This window comes from Argiope bruennichi, chromosome 1 (genome assembly GCF_947563725.1).
Source record: "Argiope bruennichi chromosome 1, qqArgBrue1.1, whole genome shotgun sequence".
NCBI lineage: Eukaryota > Metazoa > Arthropoda > Arachnida > Araneae > Araneidae > Argiope > Argiope bruennichi.
This window is the reverse complement of record NC_079151.1, coordinates 116445506-116463497: the sequence shown is the minus strand read 5'-3', so window position 1 is coordinate 116463497 and position 17992 is coordinate 116445506. Positions and strand designations below refer to the sequence as shown.

At 37.4% G+C, this 17992-nt stretch overlaps 16 non-coding genes across 16 annotated transcripts; all 16 read left to right on the top strand.

Moving 5' to 3' along the window:
- Positions 1-783: 783 nt before the first annotated feature.
- On the top strand, positions 784-865 carry Trnal-uag (transfer RNA leucine (anticodon UAG)). Its single transcript has one exon. It is a non-coding gene; the product is annotated as a tRNA-Leu (tRNA).
- Positions 866-974: 109 nt separating this feature from the next.
- Positions 975-1056, top strand: Trnal-uag (transfer RNA leucine (anticodon UAG)). The gene has a single exon. It is a non-coding gene; the product is annotated as a tRNA-Leu (tRNA).
- A 484-nt stretch (positions 1057-1540) lies between these two features.
- On the top strand, positions 1541-1622 carry Trnal-uag (transfer RNA leucine (anticodon UAG)). The gene has a single exon. It is a non-coding gene; the product is annotated as a tRNA-Leu (tRNA).
- Positions 1623-1731: 109 nt separating this feature from the next.
- Trnal-uag (transfer RNA leucine (anticodon UAG)) lies at positions 1732-1813 on the top strand. Its single transcript has one exon. It is a non-coding gene; the product is annotated as a tRNA-Leu (tRNA).
- An 866-nt stretch (positions 1814-2679) lies between these two features.
- Trnal-uag (transfer RNA leucine (anticodon UAG)) lies at positions 2680-2761 on the top strand. The gene has a single exon. It is a non-coding gene; the product is annotated as a tRNA-Leu (tRNA).
- A 482-nt stretch (positions 2762-3243) lies between these two features.
- On the top strand, positions 3244-3328 carry Trnal-cag (transfer RNA leucine (anticodon CAG)). Its single transcript has one exon. It is a non-coding gene; the product is annotated as a tRNA-Leu (tRNA).
- Positions 3329-4582: 1254 nt separating this feature from the next.
- Positions 4583-4664, top strand: Trnal-uag (transfer RNA leucine (anticodon UAG)). The gene has a single exon. It is a non-coding gene; the product is annotated as a tRNA-Leu (tRNA).
- A 2558-nt stretch (positions 4665-7222) lies between these two features.
- Positions 7223-7304, top strand: Trnal-uag (transfer RNA leucine (anticodon UAG)). Its single transcript has one exon. It is a non-coding gene; the product is annotated as a tRNA-Leu (tRNA).
- Positions 7305-8718: 1414 nt separating this feature from the next.
- On the top strand, positions 8719-8800 carry Trnal-cag (transfer RNA leucine (anticodon CAG)). The gene has a single exon. It is a non-coding gene; the product is annotated as a tRNA-Leu (tRNA).
- A 1427-nt stretch (positions 8801-10227) lies between these two features.
- Positions 10228-10309, top strand: Trnal-uag (transfer RNA leucine (anticodon UAG)). The gene has a single exon. It is a non-coding gene; the product is annotated as a tRNA-Leu (tRNA).
- Positions 10310-10418: 109 nt separating this feature from the next.
- Trnal-uag (transfer RNA leucine (anticodon UAG)) lies at positions 10419-10500 on the top strand. The gene has a single exon. It is a non-coding gene; the product is annotated as a tRNA-Leu (tRNA).
- A 675-nt stretch (positions 10501-11175) lies between these two features.
- Positions 11176-11257, top strand: Trnal-uag (transfer RNA leucine (anticodon UAG)). The gene has a single exon. It is a non-coding gene; the product is annotated as a tRNA-Leu (tRNA).
- Positions 11258-11366: 109 nt separating this feature from the next.
- Positions 11367-11448, top strand: Trnal-uag (transfer RNA leucine (anticodon UAG)). The gene has a single exon. It is a non-coding gene; the product is annotated as a tRNA-Leu (tRNA).
- Positions 11449-13439: 1991 nt separating this feature from the next.
- Positions 13440-13521, top strand: Trnal-cag (transfer RNA leucine (anticodon CAG)). The gene has a single exon. It is a non-coding gene; the product is annotated as a tRNA-Leu (tRNA).
- An 870-nt stretch (positions 13522-14391) lies between these two features.
- Trnal-cag (transfer RNA leucine (anticodon CAG)) lies at positions 14392-14473 on the top strand. Its single transcript has one exon. It is a non-coding gene; the product is annotated as a tRNA-Leu (tRNA).
- A 1242-nt stretch (positions 14474-15715) lies between these two features.
- On the top strand, positions 15716-15797 carry Trnal-uag (transfer RNA leucine (anticodon UAG)). Its single transcript has one exon. It is a non-coding gene; the product is annotated as a tRNA-Leu (tRNA).
- Positions 15798-17992: the final 2195 nt, after the last annotated feature.

Sequence of the window (17992 nt, the reverse complement as noted above, 5' to 3'; positions counted from 1 at the left end):
TAAACAATGAAGGAGCTTGTACGGCTTTAGCGTGGCCGAGTGGTCTAAGGCGCTGGTTTTAGGCACCAGTCCTTCTTAGGGCGTGGGATCGAATCCCACCGCTGAGATGAAAATTACTTTATTTATATAAAATTATATTTTAAGACATATCGTTTATATCCTATAAGAAGACAAAACTAAAAAAAGAATAAAAAATGAAGCACCTCGTACGAAGGTAGCGAGGCCGAGTGGTCTAAGGCGCTGGTTTTAGGGACCAGTCCTTCTTAGTGCGTGGGTTCGGATCCAACCACTGCCATGAAAATTACTTTGTTTATAAAAAATTATATTATAAGGACATATATCGTTTATATCCTATAAGAAGAGAAAACTAAAAAAAGAATAAAAAATGAAGCACCTTGCACGAAGGTAGCGTGGCCGAGTGGTCTAAGGCGCTGGTTTTAGGCACCAGTCCTTCTTAGGGCGTGGGTTCGAATCCCACCGCTGAGATGAAAATTACTTTATTTATAAAAAATTATATTTTAAGACATATCGTTTATATCCTATAAGAAGAAAAAACTAAAAAAAGAATAAAAAATGAAGCACCTCGTACGAAGATAGCGTGGCAGAGTGGTCTAAGGCGCTGGTTATAGGCACCAGTTCTTCTTAGGGCGTGGGTTCGAATCCCACTGCTGCCAAGAAAATTACTTTATTGATAAAAAATTATATTTTAAGGACATATATCGTTTATATCCTATAAGAAGACAAAACTATAAAAAGAATAAACAATGAAGCAACTTGCACAAAGGTAGCGTGGCCGAGTGGTCTAAGGCGCTGGTTTTAGGCCCCAGTCCTTATTAGGGCGTGGGTTCGAATCCCGCCGCTGTCATGAAAATTACTTTGTTTATAAAAAATTATATTTTAAGGAAATATGTACTCTCTATCCTATAAGAAGACAAAACTAAAAAAAGAATAAACAATGAAGCACCGTGCACGAAGGTAGCGTGGCCGAGTGGTCTAAGGCGCTGGTTTTAGGCACCAGTTTTTCTTAGGGCGTGGGTTCGAATCCCACCACCGCCATGAAAATTAATTTATTTATAAAAATTATATTTTAAGAAAATATGTCATCTCTATCGTATAAGATTACAAAAGAAGAATAAACAATGAAGGAACTTGTACGGCTTTAGCGTGACCGAGTGGTCTAAAGCGCTGGTTTCAGGCATAAGTCTTTCTTAGGGCGTGGGTTCGAATCCCACCGCTGAGATGAAATTTACTTTATTTATAAATAATTATATTTTAAGGACATACATCGTTTATATCCTATAAGAAGACAAAACTAAAAAAAGAATAAAAAATGAAGCACCTCGCACGAAGGTAGCGTGGCCGAGTGGTCTTAGGGGTTGGTTTTAGGCACCAGTTATTCTTAGGGTGTGGGTTCGAATCCCACCGCTGCCAAGAAAATTACTTTATTTATAAAAAATTATATTTTAAGGACATATATCGTTTATATCCTATAAGAAGACAAAACTATAAAAAGAATAAACAATGAAGCAACTTGCACAAAGGTAGCGTGGCCGAGTGGTCTAAGGCGCTGGTTTTAGGCCCCAGTCCTTATTAGGGCGTGGGTTCGAATCCCGCCGCTGTCATGAAAATTACTTTGTTTATAAAAAATTATATTTTAAGGAAATATGTACTCTCTATCCTATAAGAAGACAAAACTAAAAAAAGAATAAACAATGAAGCACCGTGCACGAAGGTAGCGTGGCCGAGTGGTCTAAGGCGCTGGTTTTAGGCACCAGTTTTTCTTAGGGCGTGGGTTCGAATCCCACCACCGCCATGAAAATTAATTTATTTATAAAAATTATATTTTAAGAAAATATGTCATCTCTATCGTATAAGATTACAAAAGAAGAATAAACAATGAAGGAACTTGTACGGCTTTAGCGTGACCGAGTGGTCTAAAGCGCTGGTTTCAGGCATAAGTCTTTCTTAGGGCGTGGGTTCGAATCCCACCGCTGAGATGAAATTTACTTTATTTATAAATAATTATATTTTAAGGACATACATCGTTTATATCCTATAAGAAGACAAAACTAAAAAAAGAATAAAAAATGAAGCACCTCGCACGAAGGTAGCGTGGCCGAGTGGTCTTAGGGGTTGGTTTTAGGCACCAGTTATTCTTAGGGTGTGGGTTCGAATCCCACCGCTGCCAAGAAAATTACTTTATTTATAAAAAATTATATTTTAAGGACATATATCGTTTATATCCCATAAGAAGACAAAACTAAAAAAAGAATAAACAATGAAGCGCCTTGCACGAAGGTAGCGTGGCCGAGTGGTCTAAGGCGCTGGTTTTAGGCACCAGTCCTTCTTAGGGCGTGGGCTCGAATCGCACCGCTGCCATGAAAGTTACTTTGTTTATAATAAATTATATTTTAAGGACATATATCGTTTATATCCTATAAGAAGATAAAACTAAAAAAAGAATAAACAAAGAAGCAACTTGCATGAAAGTAGCGTGGCCGAGTGGTCTAAGGCGCTGGTTTTAGGCATCAGTCTTTCTTAGTGCGTGGGTTCGAATCCCACCGCTGCCATGAAAATTACTTTATTTATAAAAAATTATATTTTAAGGACATATATCGTTTATATCCTATAAGAAGACAAAACTAAAAAAAGAATAAACAATGAAGAACCTTGCACGAAGGTAGCGTGGCCGAGTGGTCTAAGGCGATGGTTTTAGGCACCAGTTATTCTTAGGGCGTGGGTTCGAATCCCACCGCTGCTATGAAAATTAATTTATTTATAAAAATTTTATTTTAAGAAAATATGGCATCTCTATCGTATAAGATTACAAAAAAAGAATAAACAATGAAGGAACTTGTACGGCTTTAGCGTGGCCGAGTGATCTATTGCGCTGGTTTTAGGCACCAGTCCTTTTTAGGGCGTGGGTTCGAATCCCACCGCTGCCATAAAGGTTACTTTGTTTATAAAATATTATATTTTAAGGAAATATATACTCTCTATCCTATAAGAAGACAAAACTAAAAAAAGAATAAACAATGAAGCAACTTGCACGAAGGTAGCGTGGCCGAGTGGTCTAAGGCGATGGGTTTAGGCGCCAGTCCTTATTATCGTGTGGGTTCGAATCCCACCGTTGCCATGAAAACTAATTTATTTATAAAACTTATATTTTAAGAAAATATATCATCTCTACCGTATAAGATTACAAAAAAAAAAAAAAAGAATAAACAATGAAGGAAATTGTACGGCTTTAGCGTGGCCGAGTGGTCTAAGGCGCTGGTTTCAGGCATAAGTCCTTCTGAGGGCGTGGGTTCAAATCCCACCGCTGCCATGAAAATTACTTTGTTTATAAAAAATTATATTTTGAGGACATATATAATCTGTATCCTATAAGAAGACAAAAATAAAAAAAAGAATAAACAATGAAGCAACTTGCCCGAAGGTAGCGTGGCCGAGTGCTCTAATGCGCTGGTTTTAGGCACCAGTCCTTCTTTGGGCGTGGATTCGAATCCCACCGCTGCCATGAAAATTACTTTGTTTATAAAAAATTATATTTTATGGAAATATATACTCCGTATCCTATAAGAAGACAAAACTAAAAAAAGAATAATCAATGAGGCAACTTGCACGAATGTAGTTTGGCCGAGTGGCCTATGGCGCTGGTTTTAGGCACCAGTCCTGTATAGGGCGTGGGTCCGAATCCCACCGCTGCAATGAAAATTAATTTGTTTATAAAAAATTCTTTTTTAAGGACATATATCGTTTATATCCTATAAGAAGACAAAACTAAAAAAAGAATAAACAATGAAGCACCTCGCAAGAAGGTAGCGTGGCCGAGAGGTCTAAGGCGCTGGGTTTAGGCGCCAGTCCTTATTATCGTGTGGGTTCGAATCCCACCGTTGCCATGAAAACTAATTTATTTATAAAACTTATATTTTAAGAAAATATATCATCTCTACCGTATAAGATTACAAAAAAAAAAAGAATAAACAATGAAGTAAATTGTACGGATTTAGCGTGGCCGAGTGGTCTAAGGCGCTGGTTTCAGGCATAAGTCCTTCTGAGGGCGTGGGTTCGAATCCCACCGCTGCCATGAAAATTACTTTGTTTATAAAAAATTATATTTTGAGGACATATATAATCTGTATCCTATAAGAAGACAAAAATAAAAAAAAGAATAAACAATGAAGCAACTTGCCCGAAGGTAGCGTGGCCGAGTGCTCTAATGCGCTGGTTTTAGGCACCAGTCCTTCTTTGGGCGTGGATTCGAATCCCACCGCTGCCATGAAAATTACTTTGTTTATAAAAAATTATATTTTATGGAAATATATACTCCGTATCCTATAAGAAGACAAAACTAAAAAAAGAATAATCAATGAAGCAACTTGCACGAATGTAGCTTGGCCGAGTGGCCTATGGCGCTGGTTTTAGGCACCAGTTATTCTTAGGGTGTGGGTTCGAATCCCACCGCTGCCAAGAAAATTACTTTATTTATAAAAAATTATATTTTAAGGACATATATCGTTTATATCCCATAAGAAGACAAAACTAAAAAAAGAATAAACAATGAAGCACCTTGCACGAAGGTAGCGTGGCCGAGTGGTCTAAGGCGCTGGTTTTAGGCACCAGTCCTTCTTAGGCCGTGGGTTCGAATCCCACCGCTGCCATGAAAATTAATTTATTTATAAAAATTATATTTTAAGAAAATATATCATCTGTATCGTATAAGATTACAAAAAAAGAATAAACAATGAAGGAACTTGTACGGCTTTAGCGTGGTCTAAGGCGCTGGTTTCAGCCCTAAGTCCTTCTTGGGGCGTTTGTTCGAATGCCACCGCTGCCATGAAAGTTACTTTGTTTATAAAAAATTATATTTTAAGGAAATATATACTCTCTATCCTATAAGAAGACAAAACTAAAAAAAGAATAAACAATGAAGCAACTTGCACGAAGGTAGCGTGGCCGAGTGGTCTAAGGCGCTGGTTTTAGGCACCAGTCCTTCTTAGGGCGTGGGTTCGATTCCCACCGCTGAGATGAAAATTACTTTATTTATAAAAAATTATATTTTAAGGACATATATCGTTTATATCCTATAAGAAGAAAAAACTAAAAAAAGAATAAAAAATGAAGCACCTCGCACGAAGGTAGCGTGGCCGAGTGGTCTTATGGGTTGGTTTTAGGCACCAGTTATTCTTAGGGTGTGGGTTCGAATCCCACCGCTGCCAAGAAAATTAATTTATTTATAAAAATTATATTTTAAGAAAATATATCATCTGTATCGTATAAGATTACAAAAAAAGAATAAACAATGAAGGAACTTGTACGGCTTTAGCGTGGTCTAAGGCGCTGGTTTCAGGCATAAGTCCTTCTTAGGGCGTTTGTTCGAATGCCACCGCTGCCATGAAAGTTACTTTGTTTATAAAAAATTATATTTTAAGGAAATATATACTCTCTATCCTATAAGAAGACAAAACTAAAAAAAGAATAAACAATGAAGCACCTTGCACGAAGGTAGTGTGGCCGAGTGGTCTAAGACGCTGGATTTAGCCACTAGTCCTTCTTAGGGCGTGGGTTCGAATCCAACAGCTGCCATGAAAATTACTTCGTTTATAAAAAATTATATTTTAAGGACATATATCGTTTATATCCTATAAGAAGAAAAAACTAAAAAAAGAATAAACAATGAAGCAACTTGCACGAAGGTAGCGTGGCCGAGTGGTCTAAGGCGCTGGATTTAGGCGCCAGTCCTTATTAGGGCATGGGTTCGAAACCCACCGCTGCCATGAAAATTAATTTATTTATAAAACTTATATTTAAAAAAAATATATTATCTCTATCGTATAAGATTACAAAAAAAAAAAGAATAAACAATGAAGGAACTTGTACGGCTTTAGCGTGGCCGAATGGTCTTGGGCGCTGGTTTTAGGCACCAGTCATTCTTAGGGCGTGGGTTCGAATCCCACCACTGCTATGAAAATTAATTTGTTTATAAAAAATTCTTTTTTAAGGACATATATCGTTTATATCCTATAAGAAGACAAAACTAAAAAAAGAATAAACAATGAAGCACCTCGCAAGAAGGTAGCGTGGCCGAGAGGTCTAAGGCGCTGGGTTTAGGCGCCAGTCCTTATTATCGTGTGGGTTCGAATCCCACCGTTGCCATGAAAATTACTTTGTTTATAAAAAATTATATTTTATGGAAATATATACTCCGTATCCTATAAGAAGACAAAACTAAAAAAAGAATAATCAATGAGGCAACTTGCACGAATGTAGCTTGGCCGAGTGGCCTATTGCGCTGGTTTTAGCCACCAGTCCTTTTTAGGGCGTGGGTTCGAATCCCACCGCTGCCATAAAGGTTACTTTGTTTATAAAATATTATATTTTAAGGAAATATATACTCTCTATCCTATAAGAAGACAAAACTAAAAAAAGAATAAACAATGAAGCAACTTGCACGAAGGTAGCGTGGCCGAGTGGTCTAAGGCGCTGGGTTTAGGCGCCAGTCCTTATTATCGTGTGGGTTCGAATCCCACCGTTGCCATGAAAACTAATTTATTTATAAAACTTATATTTTAAGAAAATATATCATCTCTACCGTATAAGATTACAAAAAAAAAAAGAATAAACAATGAAGTAAATTGTACGGATTTAGCGTGGCCGAGTGGTCTAAGGCGCTGGTTTCAGGCATAAGTCCTTCTGAGGGCGTGGGTTCGAATCCCACCGCTGCCATGAAAATTACTTTGTTTATAAAAAATTATATTTTGAGGACATATATAATCTGTATCCTATAAGAAGACAAAAATAAAAAAAAAGAATAAACAATGAAGCAACTTGCCCGAAGGTAGCGTGGCCGAGTGCTCTAATGCGCTGGTTTTAGGCACCAGTCCTTCTTTGGGCGTGGATTCGAATCCCACCGCTGCCATGAAAATTACTTTGTTTATAAAAAATTATATTTTATGGAAATATATACTCCGTATCCTATAAGAAGACAAAACTAAAAAAAGAATAATCAATGAAGCAACTTGCACGAATGTAGCTTGGCCGAGTGGCCTATGGCGCTGGTTTTAGGCACCAGTTATTCTTAGGGTGTGGGTTCGAATCCCACCGCTGCCAAGAAAATTACTTTATTTATAAAAAATTATATTTTAAGGACATATATCGTTTATATCCCATAAGAAGACAAAACTAAAAAAAGAATAAACAATGAAGCACCTTGCACGAAGGTAGCGTGGCCGAGTGGTCTAAGGCGCTGGTTTTAGGCACCAGTCCTTCTTAGGCCGTGGGTTCGAATCCCACCGCTGCCATGAAAATTAATTTATTTATAAAAATTATATTTTAAGAAAATATATCATCTGTATCGTATAAGATTACAAAAAAAGAATAAACAATGAAGGAACTTGTACGGCTTTAGCGTGGTCTAAGGCGCTGGTTTCAGCCCTAAGTCCTTCTTGGGGCGTTTGTTCGAATGCCACCGCTGCCATGAAAGTTACTTTGTTTATAAAAAATTATATTTTAAGGAAATATATACTCTCTATCCTATAAGAAGACAAAACTAAAAAAAGAATAAACAATGAAGCAACTTGCACGAAGGTAGCGTGGCCGAGTGGTCTAAGGCGCTGGTTTTAGGCACCAGTCCTTCTTAGGGCGTGGGTTCGATTCCCACCGCTGAGATGAAAATTACTTTATTTATAAAAAATTATATTTTAAGGACATACATCGTTTATATCCTATAAGAAGAAAAAACTAAAAAAAGAATAAAAAATGAAGCACCTCGCACGAAGGTAGCGTGGCCGAGTGGTCTTATGGGTTGGTTTTAGGCACCAGTTATTCTTAGGGTGTGGGTTCGAATCCCACCGCTGCCAAGAAAATTAATTTATTTATAAAAATTATATTTTAAGAAAATATATCATCTGTATCGTATAAGATTACAAAAAAAGAATAAACAATGAAGGAACTTGTACGGCTTTAGCGTGGTCTAAGGCGCTGGTTTCAGGCATAAGTCCTTCTTAGGGCGTTTGTTCGAATGCCACCGCTGCCATGAAAGTTACTTTGTTTATAAAAAATTATATTTTAAGGAAATATATACTCTCTATCCTATAAGAAGACAAAACTAAAAAAAGAATAAACAATGAAGCACCTTGCACGAAGGTAGTGTGGCCGAGTGGTCTAAGACGCTGGATTTAGCCACTAGTCCTTCTTAGGGCGTGGGTTCGAATCCAACAGCTGCCATGAAAATTACTTCGTTTATAAAAAATTATATTTTAAGGACATATATCGTTTATATCCTATAAGAAGAAAAAACTAAAAAAAGAATAAACAATGAAGCAACTTGCACGAAGGTAGCGTGGCCGAGTGGTCTAAGGCGCTGGATTTAGGCGCCAGTCCTTATTAGGGCATGGGTTCGAAACCCACCGCTGCCATGAAAATTAATTTATTTATAAAACTTATATTTAAAAAAAATATATTATCTCTATCGTATAAGATTACAAAAAAAAAAAGAATAAACAATGAAGGAACTTGTACGGCTTTAGCGTGGCCGAATGGTCTTGGGCGCTGGTTTTAGGCACCAGTCATTCTTAGGGCGTGGGTTCGAATCCCACCACTGCTATGAAAATTACTTTGTTTATAAAAAATTATATTTTAAGGACATATATCGTTTATATCCTATAAGAAGACAAAATTAAAAAAAAGAATAAACAATGAAGCACCTTGCACGAAGGAAGCGTGGCCGAGTGGTGTAAGGCGCTGGTTTCAGGCACCAGTCCTTCTTAGGGCGTTAGTTCGAATCCAACCGCTGCCATGAAAATTACTTCGTTTATAAAAAATTATATTTTAAGGACATATATCGTTTATATCCTATAAGAAGAAAAAACTAAAAAAAGAATAAACAATGAAGCAACTTGCACGAAGGTAGCGTGGCCGAGTGGTCTAAGGCGCTGGTTTTAGGGACCAGTCCTTCTTAGGGCGTGGGTTCGAATCCAACCGCTGCCATGAAAATTAATTTATTTGTAAAAATTATATTTTAAGAAAATATATCATCTCTATCGTATAAGATTACAAAAAAAGAATAAACAATGAAGGAACTTGTACGGCTTTAGCGTGGCCGAGTGGTCTTAGGCGCTGTTTTCAGGCATAAGTCCTTCTTAGGGCGTGGGTTCGAATGCCACCGCTGCCATGAAAATTACTTTGTTTATAAAAAATTATATTTTAAGGAAATATATACTCTCTATCCTATTAGAAGACAAAACTAAAAAAAGAATAAACAATGAAGCAACTTGCACGAAGGTAGCGTGGCCGAGTGGTCTAAGGCGCTGGTTTTAGGGACCAGTCCTTCTTAGGGCGTGGGTTCGAATCCAACCGCTGCCATGAAAATTAATTTATTTGTAAAAATTATATTTTAAGAAAATATATCATCTCTATCGTATAAGATTACAAAAAAAAGAATAAACAATGAAGGAACTTGTACGGCTTTAGCGTGGCCGAGTGGTCTAAGGCGCTGGTTTTAGGCACCAGTCCTTCTTAGGGCGTGGGATCGAATCCCACCGCTGAGATGAAAATTACTTTATTTATATAAAATTATATTTTAAGACATATCGTTTATATCCTATAAGAAGACAAAACTAAAAAAAGAATAAAAAATGAAGCACCTCGTACGAAGGTAGCGAGGCCGAGTGGTCTAAGGCGCTGGTTTTAGGGACCAGTCCTTCTTAGTGCGTGGGTTCGGATCCAACCACTGCCATGAAAATTACTTTGTTTATAAAAAATTATATTATAAGGACATATATCGTTTATATCCTATAAGAAGAGAAAACTAAAAAAAGAATAAAAAATGAAGCACCTTGCACGAAGGTAGCGTGGCCGAGTGGTCTAAGGCGCTGGTTTTAGGCACCAGTCCTTCTTAGGGCGTGGGTTCGAATCCCACCGCTGAGATGAAAATTACTTTATTTATAAAAAATTATATTTTAAGACATATCGTTTATATCCTATAAGAAGAAAAAACTAAAAAAAGAATAAAAAATGAAGCACCTCGTACGAAGATAGCGTGGCATAGTGGTCTAAGGCGCTGGTTATAGGCACCAGTTCTTCTTAGGGCGTGGGTTCGAATCCCACTGCTGCCAAGAAAATTACTTTATTGATAAAAAATTATATTTTAAGGACATATATCGTTTATATCCTATAAGAAGACAAAACTATAAAAAGAATAAACAATGAAGCAACTTGCACAAAGGTAGCGTGGCCGAGTGGTCTAAGGCGCTGGTTTTAGGCCCCAGTCCTTATTAGGGCGTGGGTTCGAATCCCGCCGCTGTCATGAAAATTACTTTGTTTATAAAAAATTATATTTTAAGGAAATATGTACTCTCTATCCTATAAGAAGACAAAACTAAAAAAAGAATAAACAATGAAGCACCGTGCACGAAGGTAGCGTGGCCGAGTGGTCTAAGGCGCTGGTTTTAGGCACCAGTTTTTCTTAGGGCGTGGGTTCGAATCCCACCACCGCCATGAAAATTAATTTATTTATAAAAATTATATTTTAAGAAAATATGTCATCTCTATCGTATAAGATTACAAAAGAAGAATAAACAATGAAGGAACTTGTACGGCTTTAGCGTGACCGAGTGGTCTAAAGCGCTGGTTTCAGGCATAAGTCTTTCTTAGGGCGTGGGTTCGAATCCCACCGCTGAGATGAAATTTACTTTATTTATAAATAATTATATTTTAAGGACATACATCGTTTATATCCTATAAGAAGACAAAACTAAAAAAAGAATAAAAAATGAAGCACTTCGCACGAAGGTAGCGTGGCCGAGTGGTCTTAGGGGTTGGTTTTAGGCACCAGTTATTCTTAGGGTGTGGGTTCGAATCCCACCGCTGCCAAGAAAATTACTTTATTTATAAAAAATTATATTTTAAGGACATATATCGTTTATATCCCATAAGAAGACAAAACTAAAAAAAGAATAAACAATGAAGCGCCTTGCACGAAGGTAGCGTGGCCGAGTGGTCTAAGGCGCTGGTTTTAGGCACCAGTCCTTCTTAGGGCGTGGGCTCGAATCGCACCGCTGCCATGAAAGTTACTTTGTTTATAATAAATTATATTTTAAGGACATATATCGTTTATATCCTATAAGAAGATAAAACTAAAAAAAGAATAAACAAAGAAGCAACTTGCATGAAAGTAGCGTGGCCGAGTGGTCTAAGGCGCTGGTTTTAGGCACCAGTCTTTCTTAGTGCGTGGGTTCGAATCCCACCGCTGCCATGAAAATTACTTTATTTATAAAAAATTATATTTTAAGGACATATATCGTTTATATCCTATAAGAAGACAAAACTAAAAAAAGAATAAACAATGAAGAACCTTGCACGAAGGTAGCGTGGCCGAGTGGTCTAAGGCGATGGTTTTAGGCACCAGTTATTCTTAGGGCGTGGGTTCGAATCCCACCGCTGCTATGAAAATTAATTTATTTATAAAAATTTTATTTTAAGAAAATATGGCATCTCTATCGTATAAGATTACAAAAAAAGAATAAACAATGAAGGAACTTGTACGGCTTTAGCGTGGCCGAGTGATCTATTGCGCTGGTTTTAGGCACCAGTCCTTTTTAGGGCGTGGGTTCGAATCCCACCGCTGCCATAAAGGTTACTTTGTTTATAAAATATTATATTTTAAGGAAATATATACTCTCTATCCTATAAGAAGACAAAACTAAAAAAAGAATAATCAATGAGGCAACTTGCACGAATGTAGCTTGGCCGAGTGGCCTATGGCGCTGGTTTTAGGCACCAGTCCTGTATAGGGCGTGGGTCCGAATCCCACCGCTGCAATGAAAATTAATTTGTTTATAAAAAATTCTTTTTTAAGGACATATATCGTTTATATCCTATAAGAAGACAAAACTAAAAAAAGAATAAACAATGAAGCACCTCGCAAGAAGGTAGCGTGGCCGAGAGGTCTAAGGCGCTGGTTTTAGGCACCAGTCCGTCTTAGGGCCTGGGTTCGAATCCCACCTCTGCCATGAAAATTACTTTGTTTATAAAAAACTATATTTTAAGGAAATATATACTCTCTATCGTATAAGATTACAAAAGAAGAATAAACAATGAAGGAACTTGTACGGCTCTAGCGTGACCGAGTGGTCTAAGGCGCTGGTTTCAGGCATAAGTCTTTCTTAGGGCGTGGGGTCGAATCCCACCGCTGCCATGAAAATTACTTTGCTTATAAAAAATTATATTTTAAGGACATATATCGTTTATATCCTATAAGAAGACAAAACTAAAAAAAGAATAAACAAAGAAGCAACGTGCACGAAGGTAGCGTGGCCGAGTGGTCTCAGGCGCTGGTTTTAGGCACCAGTTCTTCTTAGGGCGTGGGTTCGAATCCCACCGCTGAGTTGAAAATTACTTTATTTATAAAAAATTATATTTTAAGGACATACATCGTTTATAACCTATAAGAAGACAAAACTAAAAAAAGAATAAAAAATGAAGCACCTCGCACGAAGGTAGCGTGGCCGAGTGGTCTTAGGGGTTGGTTTTAGGCACCAGTTATTCTTAGGGTGTGGGTTCGAATCCCACCGCTGCCAAGAAAATTACTTTATTTATAAAGAATTATATTTTAAGGACATATATCGTTTATATCCCATAAGAAGACAAAACTAAAAAAAGAATAAAAAATGAAGCACCTCGCACGAAGGTAGCGTGGCCGAGTGGTCTTAGGGGTTGGTTTTAGGCACCAGTTATTCTTAGGGTGTGGGCTCGAATCGCACCGCTGCCATGAAATTTACTTTGTTTATAATAAATTATATTTTAAGGACATACATCGTTTATATCCTATAAGAAGACAAAACTAAAAAAAGAATAAAAAATGAAGCACCTCGCACGAAGGTAGCGTGGCCGAGTGGTCTTAGGGGTTGGTTTTAGGCACCAGTTATTCTTAGGGTGTGGGTTCGAATCCCACCGCTGCCAAGAAAATTAATTTATTTATAAAAATTATATTTTAAGAAAATATATCATCTGTATCGTATAAGATTACAAAAAAAGAATAAACAATGAAGGAACTTGTACGGCTTTAGCGTGGTCTAAGGCGCTGGTTTCAGGCATAAGTCCTTCTTAGGGCGTTTGTTCGAATGCCACCGCTGCCATGAAAGTAACTTTGTTTATAAAAAATTATATTTTAAGGAAATATATACTCTCTATCCTATAAGAAGACAAAACTAAAAAAAGAATAAACAATGAAGCAACTTGCACGAAGGTAGCGTTGCCGAGTGGTCTAAGGCGCTGGTTTTAGGCACCAGTCCTTCTTAGGGCGTGGGCTCGAATCGCACCGCTGCCATGAAATTTACTTTGTTTATAATAAATTATATTTTAAGGACATATATCGTTTATATCCTATAAGAAGATAAAACTAAAAAAAGAATAAACAAAGAAGCAACTTGCATGAAAGTAGCGTGGCCGAGTGGTCTAAGGCGCTGGTTTCAGGCACCAGTCTTTCTTAGTGCGTGGGTTCGAAACCCACCGCTGCCATGAAAATTACTTTATTTATAATAAATTATATTTTAAGGACATATATCGTTTATATCCTATAAGAAGACAAAACTAAAAAAAGAATAAACAATGAAGAACCTTGCACGAAGGTTGCGTGGCCGAGTGGTCTAAGGCGATGGTTTTAGGCACCAGTTATTCTTAGGGCGTGGGGTCGAATCCCACCGCTGCCATGAAAATTAATTTATTTATAAAAATTTAATTTTAAGAAAATATGGCATCTCTATCGTATAAGATTACAAAAAAAAAGAATAAACAATGAAGGAACTTGTAGGGCTATAGCGTGGCCGAGTGGTCTTGGGTGCTGGATTTATGCCCCAGTCCTTCTTAGGGCGTGGGTTCGAATCCCACCGCAGCCATAAAGGTTACTTTGTTTATAAAAAATTATATTTTAAGGAAATATATACTCTCTATCCTATAAGAAGACAAAACTAAAAAAAGAATAAACAATGAAGCAACTTGCACGAAGGTAGCGTGGCCGAGTGGTCTAAGGCGCTGGGTTTAGGCGCCAGTCCTTATTATCGTGTGGGTTCGAATCCCACCGTTGACATGAAAAGTAATTTATTTATAAAACTTATATTTAAAAAAAATATATTATCTCTATCGTATAAGATTACAAAAAAAAAAAAAAAGAATAAACAATGAAGGAACTTGTACGGCTTTAGCGTGACCGAATGGTCTTGGGCGCTGGTTTTAGGCACCAGTCATTCTTAGGGCGTGGGTTCGAATCCCACCACTGCTATGAAAATTACTTTGTTTATAAAAAATTATATTTTAAGGACATATATCGTTTATATCCTATAAGAAGACAAAATTAAAAAAAAGAATAAACAATGAAGCACCTTGCACGAAGGAAGCGTGGCCGAGTGGTGTAAGGCGCTGGTTTCAGGCACCAGTCCTTCTTAGGGCGTTAGTTCGAATCCAACCGCTGCCATGAAAATTACTTCGTTTATAAAAAATTATATTTTAAGGACATATATCGTTTATATCCTATAAGAAGAAAAAACTAAAAAAAGAATAAACAATGAAGCAACTTGCACGAAGGTAGCGTGGCCGAGTGGTCTAAGGCGCTGGTTTTAGGGACCAGTCCTTCTTAGGGCGTGGGTTCGAATCCAACCGCTGCCATGAAAATTAATTTATTTGTAAAAATTATATTTTAAGAAAATATATCATCTCTATCGTATAAGATTACAAAAAAAGAATAAACAATGAAGGAACTTGTACGGCTTTAGCGTGGCCGAGTGGTCTAAGGCGCTGGTTTCAGGCATAAGTCCTTCTTAGGGCGTGGGTTCGAATGCCACCGCTGCCATGAAAATTACTTTGTTTATAAAAAATTATATTTTAAGGAAATATATACTCTCTATCCTATTAGAAGACAAAACTAAAAAAAGAAAAAACAATGAAGCAACTTGCACGAAGGTAGCGTGGCCGAGTGGTCTAAGGCGCTGGTTTTAGGCACAAGTCCTTCTTAGGGCGTGGGATCGAATCCCACCGCTGAGATGAAAATTACTTTATTTATATAAAATTATATTTTAAGACATATCGTTTATATCCTATAAGAAGACAAAACTAAAAAAAGAATAAAAAATGAAGCACCTCGTACGAAGGTAGCGAGGCCGAGTGGTCTAAGGCGCTGGTTTTAGGGACCAGTCCTTCTTAGTGCGTGGGTTCGGATCCAACCACTGCCATGAAAATTACTTTGTTTATAAAAAATTATATTATAAGGACATATATCGTTTATATCCTATAAGAAGAGAAAACTAAAAAAAGAATAAAAAATGAAGCACCTTGCACGAAGGTAGCGTGGCCGAGTGGTCTAAGGCGCTGGTTTTAGGCACCAGTCCTTCTTAGGGCGTGGGTTCGAATCCCACCGCTGAGATGAAAATTACTTTATTTATAAGAAATTATATTTTAAGACATATCGTTTATATCCTATAAGAAGAAAAAACTAAAAAAAGAATAAAAAATGAAGCACCTCGTACGAAGATAGCGTGGCAGAGTGGTCTAAGGCGCTGGTTATAGGCACCAGTTCTTCTTAGGGCGTGGGTTCGAATCCCACTGCTGCCAAGAAAATTACTTTATTGATAAAAAATTATATTTTAAGGACATATATCGTTTATATCCTATAAGAAGACAAAACTATAAAAAGAATAAACAATGAAGCAACTTGCACAAAGGTAGCGTGGCCGAGTGGTCTAAGGCGCTGGTTTTAGGCCCCAGTCCTTATTAGGGCGTGGGTTCGAATCCCGCCGCTGTCATGAAAATGACTTTGTTTATAAAAAATTATATTTTAAGGAAATATGTACTCTCTATCCTATAAGAAGACAAAACTAAAAAAAGAATAAACAATGAAGCACCGTGCACGAAGTTAGCGTGGCCGAGTGGTCTAAGGCGCTGGTTTTAGGCACCAGTTTTTCTTAGGGCGTGGGTTCGAATCCCACCACCGCCATGAAAATTAATTTATTTATAAAAATTATATTTTAAGAAAATATGTCATCTCTATCGTATAAGATTACAAAAAAAAGAATAAACAATGAAGGAACTTGTAGGGCTATAGCGTGGCCGAGTGGTCTTGGGTGCTGGTTTTATGCCCCAGTCCTTCTTAGGGCGTGGGTTCGAATCCCACCGCAGGCATAAAGGTTACTTTGTTTATAAAAAATTATATTTTAAGGAAATATATACTCTCTATCCTATAAGAAGACAAAACTAAAAAAAGAATAAACAATGAAGCAACTTGCACGAAGGTAGCGTGGCCGAGTGGTCTAAGGCGCTGGGTTTAGGCGCCAGTCCTTATTATCGTGTGGGTTCGAATCCCACCGTTGCCATGAAAAGTAATTTATTTATAAAACTTATATTTTAAGAAAATATATCATCTCTATCGTATAAGATTACAAAAAAAAAAGAATAAACAATGAAGGAAATTGTACGGCTTTAGCGTGGCCGAGTGGTCTAAGGCGCTGGTTTCAGGCATAAGTCCTTCTGAGGGCATGGGTTCGAATCCCACCGCTGCCATGAAAATTACTTTGTTTATAAAAAATTATATTTTAAGGAAATATATACTCTCTATCGTATAAGATTACAAAAGAATAATAAACAATGAAGGAACTTGCCCGAAGGTAGCGTGGCCGAGTGCTCTAATGCGCTGGTTTTAGGCACCAGTCCTTCTTAGGGCGTGGATTCGAATCCCACCGCTGCCATGAAAATTACTTTGTTTATAAAAAATTATATTTTAAGGAAATATATACTCAGTATCCTATAAGAAGACAAAACTAAAAAAAGAATAATCAATGAAGCAACTTGCACGAATGTAGCTTGGCCGAGTGGCCTAAGGCGTTGGATTTAGGCACCAGTCCTGTATAGGGCGTGGGTCCGAATCCCACCGCTGCAATGAAAATTACTTTGTTTATAAAAAATTCTTTTTTAAGGACCTATATCGTTTATATCCTATAAGAAGACAAAACTAAAAAAAGAATAAACAATGAAGCACCTCGCAAGAAGGTAGCGTGGCCGAGTGGTCTAAGGCGCTGGTTTTAGGCACCAGTCCGTCTTAGGGCCTGGGTTCGAATCCCACCTCTGCCATGAAAATTACTTTGTATATAAAAAACTATATTTTAAGGAAATATATACTCTCTATCGTATAAGATTACAAAAGAAGAATAAACAATGAAGGAACTTGTACGGCTTTAGCGTGACCGAGTGGTCTAAAGCGCTGGTTTCAGGCATAAGTCTTTCTTAGGGCGTGGGTTCGAATCCCACCGCTGAGATGAAATTTACTTTATTTATAAATAATTATATTTTAAGGACATACATCGTTTATATCCTATAAGAAGACAAAACTAAAAAAAGAATAAAAAATGAAGCACCTCGCACGAAGGTAGCGTGGCCGAGTGGTCTTAGGGGTTGGTTTTAGGCACCAGTTATTCTTAGGGTGTGGGTTCGAATCCCACCGCTGCCAAGAAAATTACTTTATTTATAAAAAATTATATTTTAAGGACATATATCGTTTATATCCCATAAGAAGACAAAACTAAAAAAAGAATAAAGAATGAAGCACCTCGCAAGAAGGTAGCGTGGCCGAGTGGTCTAAGGCGCTGGTTTTAGGCACCAGTCCGTCTTAGGGCCTGGGTTCGAATCCCACCTCTGCCATGAAAATTACTTTGTTTATAAAAAACTATATTTTAAGGAAATATATACTCTCTATCGTATAAGATTACAAAAGAAGAATAAACAATGAAGGAACTTGTACCGCTTTAGCGTGACCGAGTGGTCTAACGCGCTGGTTTCAGGCATAAGTCTTTCTTAGGGCGTGGGTTCGAATCCCACCGCTGAGATGAAATTTACTTTATTTATAAATAATTATATTTTAAGGACATACATCGTTTATATCCTATAAGAAGACAAAACTAAAAAAAGAATAAAAAATGAAGCACCTCGCACGAAGGTAGCGTGGCCG